Raw genomic sequence first — 9,181 nt, 5'->3', positions numbered from 1 at the left:
CGGAAGCATTCCTAAGCTAGTTGACCTGAGGAAGAACTGCGAGATAGTTTGAAAATGTTTGTCACCTACTGTATATTTCTTATACTCATTACGCGCTGGTAAGAGGTTCAGGGAAGTGAGGATAATAAGGAATTATTTATGGTGACATTGTGACAATAATTAATTGTGACAATGTCACAATGTCAGTTATCTGGGCCACAATTTTTAATCAAAATATAATAACTTTTAGTCATATTCTTAATTTACTTAATTTAAAAAAATATATATTTTCCATCTCAAATCAGTAGTCTCTTACACCTGAACATCATATTTTTCCTGAGAACGAGGGAGTCATGCCGGTCATCTGTGTAACATTCATTCAGAGAAAATTTTTAGATTGAAATCACGTATATAGTTAATCGGGGCCTCTTGCTCCTACTTTTGTCATGTGTGATCTTGATTTTTTGTAACACCGTTCTTGAGATCAAGAAAGGAGAAGAGACAGACAAACAGACCAATGACAGTTGGAATTTATAGGTCCACAGTTTTTTTTATTGCAGCCCAAAAATAGCATTAATAACACTTGTAGGGAGTTTCTAGTAATTTAATCATTGTTTAATACTGTTTTTCAATTTTCATTTAATTATTTTATCTTCTAATAGTTTTAAATTTACATGTCAATACCATGAGACAAATGGTAACCTCTCTCAATTGAATTTAATTCGTTTTTCATATGTAAAATAAACACGACAATTAAAAATTAGAAATACAGCAAATTAATACTTTTATTATTATATTTAATGTTGAAACTTATATCAATTGAATGTTTTAGAATATTACATATACAGTACTATAAGAATTTTTTGTCTTCTATTAAAACCCCCCAAAAATATTGAAATCTTGGTTATAGTATAAAACTTTTAATGTTTCATAATAAATAAATATTCTCTAATTAAACAAACGTTATAATAAGTAAATATGATAAAGTTAATGCATGATAAAAATTAAAATTTAATTTTCATATTATTGTTTTTATATAGTTATTATTGTAAAATGTAACCTATGTTTTTCGTGTCTATCAATAAAGAAATTCGTACATATAATTTTGTTACGCCCAGTACATGTTTTTGTTTGCGTTATAAGGACGAAGTTAAATATTAGAGAGGTTGCGGCCGAAGTTTTCATCTTTCAAACGTGAACGCCGAATGTCAAACGCCACTATCTTGTAAGCGGCGCTCGATGTTCGACGTTCACGTTTGAGAGATGAAAACTTCGGCCTCAACCTCTCTATTATCGATGTCTTAACTCTACATTATATGCTGTATACTGGTATTAAAAGCATTTATATTTATCTCCTATGTTACATCCTATATCATTCCATAGAAGATAGACGAGAAATAAGATCTATGCATGTCTTAATTTTCCATCCTCTTCTAAAGCTGTATAAAAATCAGCAATAAGCAAGAACATTGATGGAATTCTTTAAAAATATTAAAAATTAATAAATTAAATTATAAAAAATTAATTATGTATATTTTTTAAAATTATAATACTGTATATTATTAATATTAAAAATTCAAGTGGTATTAAACATAACTGAATCATATGAATTAAAAATTTTGAATTTTTTCAGTTAATCATAGCGTTCATTTCTTTTAAAAATTTAATAAAATCCTACATTTTTTAAATTTTAAAAATGTGTAGAATAGATTTTCAGGATGAGTAATAGTGTCACGCTATTTTATGGTTCTGTTTCTAATAGCAGTTTCATTAATTTTATCATGACATAAGAATACGTCTTTATTTGAATATTTTAGAAGTCAGTATATTTTTAAATAATACAGGAGAAGTAACATAAAATAAAAAGTAATATATAAAAATATTTCGGTTAAAAATCTTCCAATTTTTTCTTAAAATATGTTAAATAAGTTTTATGGAATTGTAAACTGTTTAGTTTTTAAGAATCAAAGATTCAGGACTGCTGAGAGTATGTAAGAAAGGACGTTCACTTGTTTTGAATCTCAAACGTTACGGTTTACAATTCATTGAAGAACATTGAAGATCTATTAATTATATATAATGAATATTTCAATACTAAATAGTAATTTTATTTCTAAAATTTTTCAATAGGTAAGAAACGGCTGTGATAAACAAAAAAGGAATATTGCCAGGTAACCTAGAAAATTGTTTATTTTCATAAGTGAAAAAAAACGTTATTTTTATTAAATAATTGAATATAATAGCATACTTATAGCAGTTACTAATAGCATTCTTATAATAATTACTAATAGCATTATATGCATACAAAGGTGGGCTCAAACTATTAATCGCTCCAAGACTCATAAATTGTTTCTTTGTAGCTTTGTTTGTAAACATATTTATAATATTAACTTATAAAATAATTAAATTTTAAATATATACATTTACAAACATGTATCCTAAAATAATTTCTCAGACGAGTAATGGCCACTTATAATAAAACGTCTGCTGTAATAAGAACATTGTCATTGTTTCATAAGGAAGAGAGCTGTGTTTACATCTCCAATATATCTTAGTTTAATTTTCTTTTTAATGTAAGACATAGGTATAATGTTGGAATTTTGATAAGGACTCGTTTATTAATGTAGTTTAATTAAAAACAAACTTAAAACAACTTGCTACTAAAATATATTAACTAGTAATACAAATACGTGAGAAATTGATTATATATCAATATTATGTAATTTTCTTTATGCGTTCTTTTATTTTCCATATTGAATTTTACTAACCACGTCTATATTCTACAGTGTGTTCCATTTTGAGAATTTTGGACTATAAGAAGAAAAATGTTTAGTTGTTCAATTGTTCTACAGTTTACAAAAATAAACAATTAGAATTAGAACAACTGTACAATTAGAAATTAATAAATTATACAGATTAATCAAAATAATACAATAACAATTATGATGGACTACAGATCCATACGGGACTTACTATTTTAGTAAAGAAATAATAAATAAGAGTATTCATTTGCAATTATCGAAATTATTTAAATACAGATTTTAGTTATTTCAATAATTTTATATTCATTTAAATTATGCAAAGAAGTACTGTAAACTGCCAATTTTTAGCGATATTCTTGTCTATTAATGGTGAATAAGTGGATCATTTACAGTATATTAATTTTTTATTTGAAGCATGTTGTAATAAAACAGATATATAAAAGAAGGAAATTTTTATGTTTTAAGATAAGGATTTTATTTATCTATAATTTATGGTTAAAATAAAGTTGTTGATTGGCTAATATTTTTGGAATCTGTGGAGATGATCATTTTTAGAGAATAACTGTGTTTGAACTGGTTACATTTTGATATAAGAATTTTATTTCTTCTAACTAAAAATTTTTAATACATTTCGTAAAAAAATTATTTAGAGAGCATACAGATCTTAACAAGACATCAGCTGATTTTTCCTAAATATTTAATAATTATTTTCCTATCGAAAATTATCATAATAAAATTATATTATAAAAATAAAATTATTGGAAATATTAATTATTAAGGTTGTCTCTGCAATGGAAATAGTTGTTCCTGGTGATTGGACATAGCAAGCAGTGAAGATAGGACTAGTATCCATCTGTAATGTTATTTTACTTTATTAATACTGTAATTCTGCAGGCCCTTTTAACAAAGGAAATATTAATATTTCGAATTATTTCAATTTAAACGTTCTATATACATAATTCTAACAAAAATAATTACGTACTCTTATTATTTAAAGGTTATTTTAAAGTTTGAAGTTTTATTTGAAGTTTATTTAAGGTTGAATTTATTTGTGAATGGTTGTCTCTTTAATCCGATGTATTCTTTCGGTTGACTATCTTACAGCATCAGGTTAATGAATTCTTTTATTATATTTTGACATAAGCATTTCGAACTGTTTTCATATTTCCAGTTTTATTTAAGGTATAGGGCAAGTTTTTTTATCAATTAAATATTAAAGGTATAGAATAAACGAACTTAAAAAGAAAAGGAAACATCAATATTTAATTAATTTATATTAAAGAACTGTGGAAAGTCAATGCATTTTCAATCTTTAATGTATAATAGGACTCAGTGTGGAGAGGAATCTCAAAAGTAACAAAATAAATCGTTAGATAATGACCTGAGTGCGAAGTTTTTGCAATAGTCCAGAGATTGACCAGTGGCTGGAAAGTAGTAAACCGCTACTCTGAAACTCATGAAATGAGAAAGTGTCGAGAGAGTAGACTCTGATATCTTCAGAATACACCAAACGGATATTCGACTGTCAAAGCTAAGTTGTCTGAAAAATAGCAAATATTTCTTGCAATCAATTTTTTCGCGTTTTTTTTACATGAAATTCACTATCAAGTTTCGAAATTTAATCACTATTATTTTCAAATATGTGAAATTAAAATTTACTAACGTTTATAATACTTCTTGCCAAACAAAATTATAAATTATATTATTAAAATAATACATTTAAGAAGATTGTATTTTTATAATAATTTTATAAGTTATATCAAAATTTAATATTTTATATAGAATTTAATATTTTATATAGAAGAACTTAAAATAATACAGGATGATTTTACAGTTCATACGCTATATTAGCATTAATAAAGTTGGACGTACTGTATAAATGATAGAAATGTATGTAAAATGATATTTAAAATCCTGATTCTTAATGTTTTACTACATTTCACAGTTACTATATTAATGACTCATTCCTCAATTCTGCAAGCCGTAACACAGAAAATATTTTCTTTTATATCTCAATTTTCTAATGCTTAAGAGATGATATAACAACAAATTACAATTAGTTAACAAAAAATCGACACACTAATATACAAAAACTTCAGAAATTAAATTTTTAACTTACAAGCTGTTTCTGTGGTGTGAGCAATACGTTCGAAGCCAATAAAAATTAAAATTACACAAAGATTTTATTACTTTCTGGCTGTTATAGAATAACACAGATAAAGTGTTGTAATTTCTCAAGTTTCAATTCAGGATTTTTTCACTTCTCAACATTTTAAGGTCCCATAATTCCAAAAACATTAAAACTAAAACAAAAATCTATATGTCCGTACGTATGTGTGTTTCTGTGTGTTGGCATGTATTTTGCTTTATATCTTAGGACTCAATAGATCAACAATTTTGAAACTTTTCAGAAATACTTTTATATACGGGGTGAGACTGCTGTTACAGTTTGGAGATTATAAGTTAAGGGAATGGAGAGAGGAAGAATATCTTAAATGAGACTATTAAGTCTTAAAGAAAATTTTACTCATACAAAGTTTTTAACTTATCAAAAGATTTTTACAATTAAAAAAAACTAACCCAAAAATAAGAATTTTTTTCATTATTCGAGAGCTGAGAAAGTCATGCAAGAGCCCTTGCAAGCTTTAATTATACTGTATATAAAAATAATTATTTTTAAGATTTAATAAAAATTTAATTTATATAAACATTATGAATAATATATTTTATTTATGTATTCAGTTTAAATGATTTTATACATAATATATAAACTGGATTAGGAAAATGAATGGGATCTATTATTAAATAAATACTAAAAGGTTTACGATACCAGATCAAACATACGGCTGTTTCTAATTATAATCTATATGTCTATTCAATTATTAAATTAAATTAGTATTACATCATGTATATGTGAATGTACGTATACATTTATATCATATATATAACATATGATAGGTATATATATGTTGTAAACATATAAATATACTTTTAAATGTAATAATTAACTTTTCTGTAATTGCCTGTAAGTTCGTTAGCGCATTTAATAAAACAATTATAACAGAAAATAAACTACCTTCGAAGTTTACTGATGATGACAACAAATAATAAGTGAGTTTTGAAGAACGTATTTTTATGCTTTCTCTAAATTATATTTTCTATTGCGATTAATTTAACGTCTCCATTTTTAATTAAAGTGGAAACATCGAGTTCTTGAATAATATCAAGTAATAATTCTCTTTTCGTGCTATTTAAATTTTTAAATATTAGGTTAATAAGAAATCCTTTAACAGAACTTATATTTTTTTTTTTATTGAAAATTAATAATACAGAAACTTAATTGAAGTCGCATCAGTAATATTTTATGAATTATTCGTTGTAAAACATGAAAATGAACACAGTTCTATGATATCTGTAAACGTTTAATTGAAGTAATTTCTTTCGATAAAGGTTAAATAACACCACGCTATGTAATTTAAATTCTACATGAATTATGTTCAAACTGTTAAACAGTGGTTTCAGATATTTGAACTTGATAGTTTATATTAACGAAATAAACTTGTGTTCAAAGCTCTAAAGCATTAACCAAAAATTATCATCTATCTGAACTTTTTCTTGTAGTAATCTAGAAGCTCATTTTTTCTTTTGATTTAGGAACCATTATCACACATACAGATATGAATAAATGAACAAATTAAAGATACTGATAAATAACCATGTACTATGAGTTTTCATGTTTTTCGATCTACATAGTATGAATCACTATATTCATTATAACTAATCTGTTTTTATATAAAAATAACTACTGACGTGACAACATTAGAAACAAATGAATCGCTCTGATTCATGAATCATAGTAACATCATCATATATCTTGTAAGAGAAAGTAATCGTAGACAGCTAGACCATCAGCTAATAGATAGTTTAAAGAATTATATTTCAAAACGTTAATGATTTATCCTGCGAATCATCATTACCATGATCATTATTATTATTATAGTCTTAATATTTCCATTTATGATTAATATAGTCATGACTGACAAAATTAAAACTGTATTTAATTCCGTAGTAATACACAGTATAATTCAGAACTATTGTAAATACTAAATTTCTCTTATTTAAATATTCATTTCATTTACGAAATTTAGAAAAATTGTTTAAAACATTTATAATCTAAACTCACTTTAGATATTTCTTTACGAAACCAATGATTATGTATTCATTCAACAGTATATCGGTTTTTGTTTTTCAAATTGGCTTTTTTCGCTCTATCGGCCCGAAGAGGGCCTTTTTAATTATACTCATTATGTGTTTGGCTAGACCCAAAGCAGAAGTGGTGCGGATTATGATGATCGAGACTGATATATTCGGGACAGACCAACCTCCAAAATTTTCCTGACCTTCCAAGACCAACCTGTACCAATCCGCTGGATTTGATTCTAGGTCTCCAGAGATTGACGCTGTAACCTTCTTGATCATTCGGCCAGCCCACTATACGTTTATATTTCATATTCAGAAGGGTACGTAAGCGCGGTTAGCTGATGTTTGGGTCATCCTATATAAGATAAGATACTCTTATTATTATTGGTTCTAAATTTATTTAGATTAAAGTTGTCGAAAAAGATAAAATATAGTTATTTTAAAAAAATAAAATTTTATTTAATTACACATTGTTTTTAACCAACCGTAAATTTAATAATTTTATATCAACTTGTTTTGTTTTCTGACTTTTTAAGAAATGGCTCCCTCGGTTTTGAAGATTCAACTCTTTACACTAATAAATTAAATTCCACTAATTTTATCTTAACTTGTAGTAAATAGTACGATAATAATCAACAATATATGAGCGAATATTAATTAGTATGACTATTAGTATTATAAAGGGATTTTATAGCATTAATCACCTAGGAGTTAGATTATCGAAATTAATATTTAATAAACCAATAATCTATACCAACAATCAAATTTAATTATTTAAGAATTAAGANTTTAATTTAATTAATAAATTCTAAAGTATTTCTGTTAAATATATTTTTAATATACTTAAAACTTTGGTTGTTTTACTTTAAATATTTTGAGTTTTAACTCTTTTTCTCTCCATTGCACGTGGAAGGGGAATTTCCAAAAATTCCTTCTTAGTGTGCATTCTCATGAGGTATCCTGTGTACCAAATTTCAAGTTTCAACTCCTAACCGTTGGACTCTGCTCTTATTATTATTATTATCATTGTCAAGCCATCTCAATTATGTATTCAAAATATAAATTTACAAAAATTATTCATATATTTTCTGAATACTTAAAGTTTAGGAAAAAATCTATATGAGAACGAACAATCATATATTGTGACATCGTAGCAATCAAAGCTACAATTTTTAATCATATTCTTAATTTACTTAATTTAAAAAAATATATATTTTCCATCTCAAATCAGTAGTCTCTTACACCTGAACATCATATTTTTCCTGAGAACGAGGGAGTCATGCCGGTCATCTGTGTAACATTCATTCAGAGAAAATTTTTAGATTGAAATCACGTATATAGTTAATCGGGGCCTCTTGCTCCTACTTTTGTCATGTGTGATCTTGATTTTTTGTAACACCGTTCTTGAGATCAAGAAAGGAGAAGAGACAGACAAACAGACCAATGACAGTTGGAATTTATAGGTCCACAGTTTTTTTTATTGCAGCCCAAAAATAGCATTAATAACACTTGTAGGGAGTTTCTAGTAATTTAATCATTGTTTAATACTGTTTTTCAATTTTCATTTAATTATTTTATCTTCTAATAGNATTATTATTGATTTATATATATTAATAAATAATGAATTAAATAAGTACAGGTTTTAACTTAAAAAAGATTTTAATAATTTAAGTTAGTAAAGAATTACAAAAGTTAAAGTGAAGAAGATTAGATAAAGCGATAGATGAATTTGAAAGAAAAATGTTTATCTTATCTGGAACAGGAACACAAGAGTTATTTGTCTCCCTGTTTCCTTCTTAAAGAAGCCAATCGATTTTCAGGTAGAAAGTTTAGTCGTTACATAAGCCACAGCAACATAGCTTTATTTTATCTTTGAAACGGATGCATTAACAAAAGTCATTTCGTTGAAAGCCTTTTACATTAGCTATACAAAGTTTTATAATGATAATATTTTATGATTCAAACAAAGAAAGGATTTTTATACAAAATAACTTTCTAACAACAACGTATTATTTTTCTACGATTCATAAAAGTTCTACTACTTTTATCTCATTCATCACATTATATATGAATAATATCATAGCACATCCATTACATCAAGTAAAAGAACTTATAAGAAATCTTTTTCCCTATATTAAATTAATATATATTTTATATTTTGTACATATTTTGTAATATTCAAGTATTTATTTATAAGCGTATAATAAATAAATTTATCTGCCTTGTAACCTTCTTGATCA

Source organism: Centruroides sculpturatus, unplaced genomic scaffold (assembly GCF_000671375.1).
Source record: "Centruroides sculpturatus isolate CEXI.00-Female unplaced genomic scaffold, Cexi_2.0 scaffold43, whole genome shotgun sequence".
NCBI lineage: Eukaryota > Metazoa > Arthropoda > Arachnida > Scorpiones > Buthidae > Centruroides > Centruroides sculpturatus.
Note: the sequence above shows the minus strand (reverse complement) of the source record.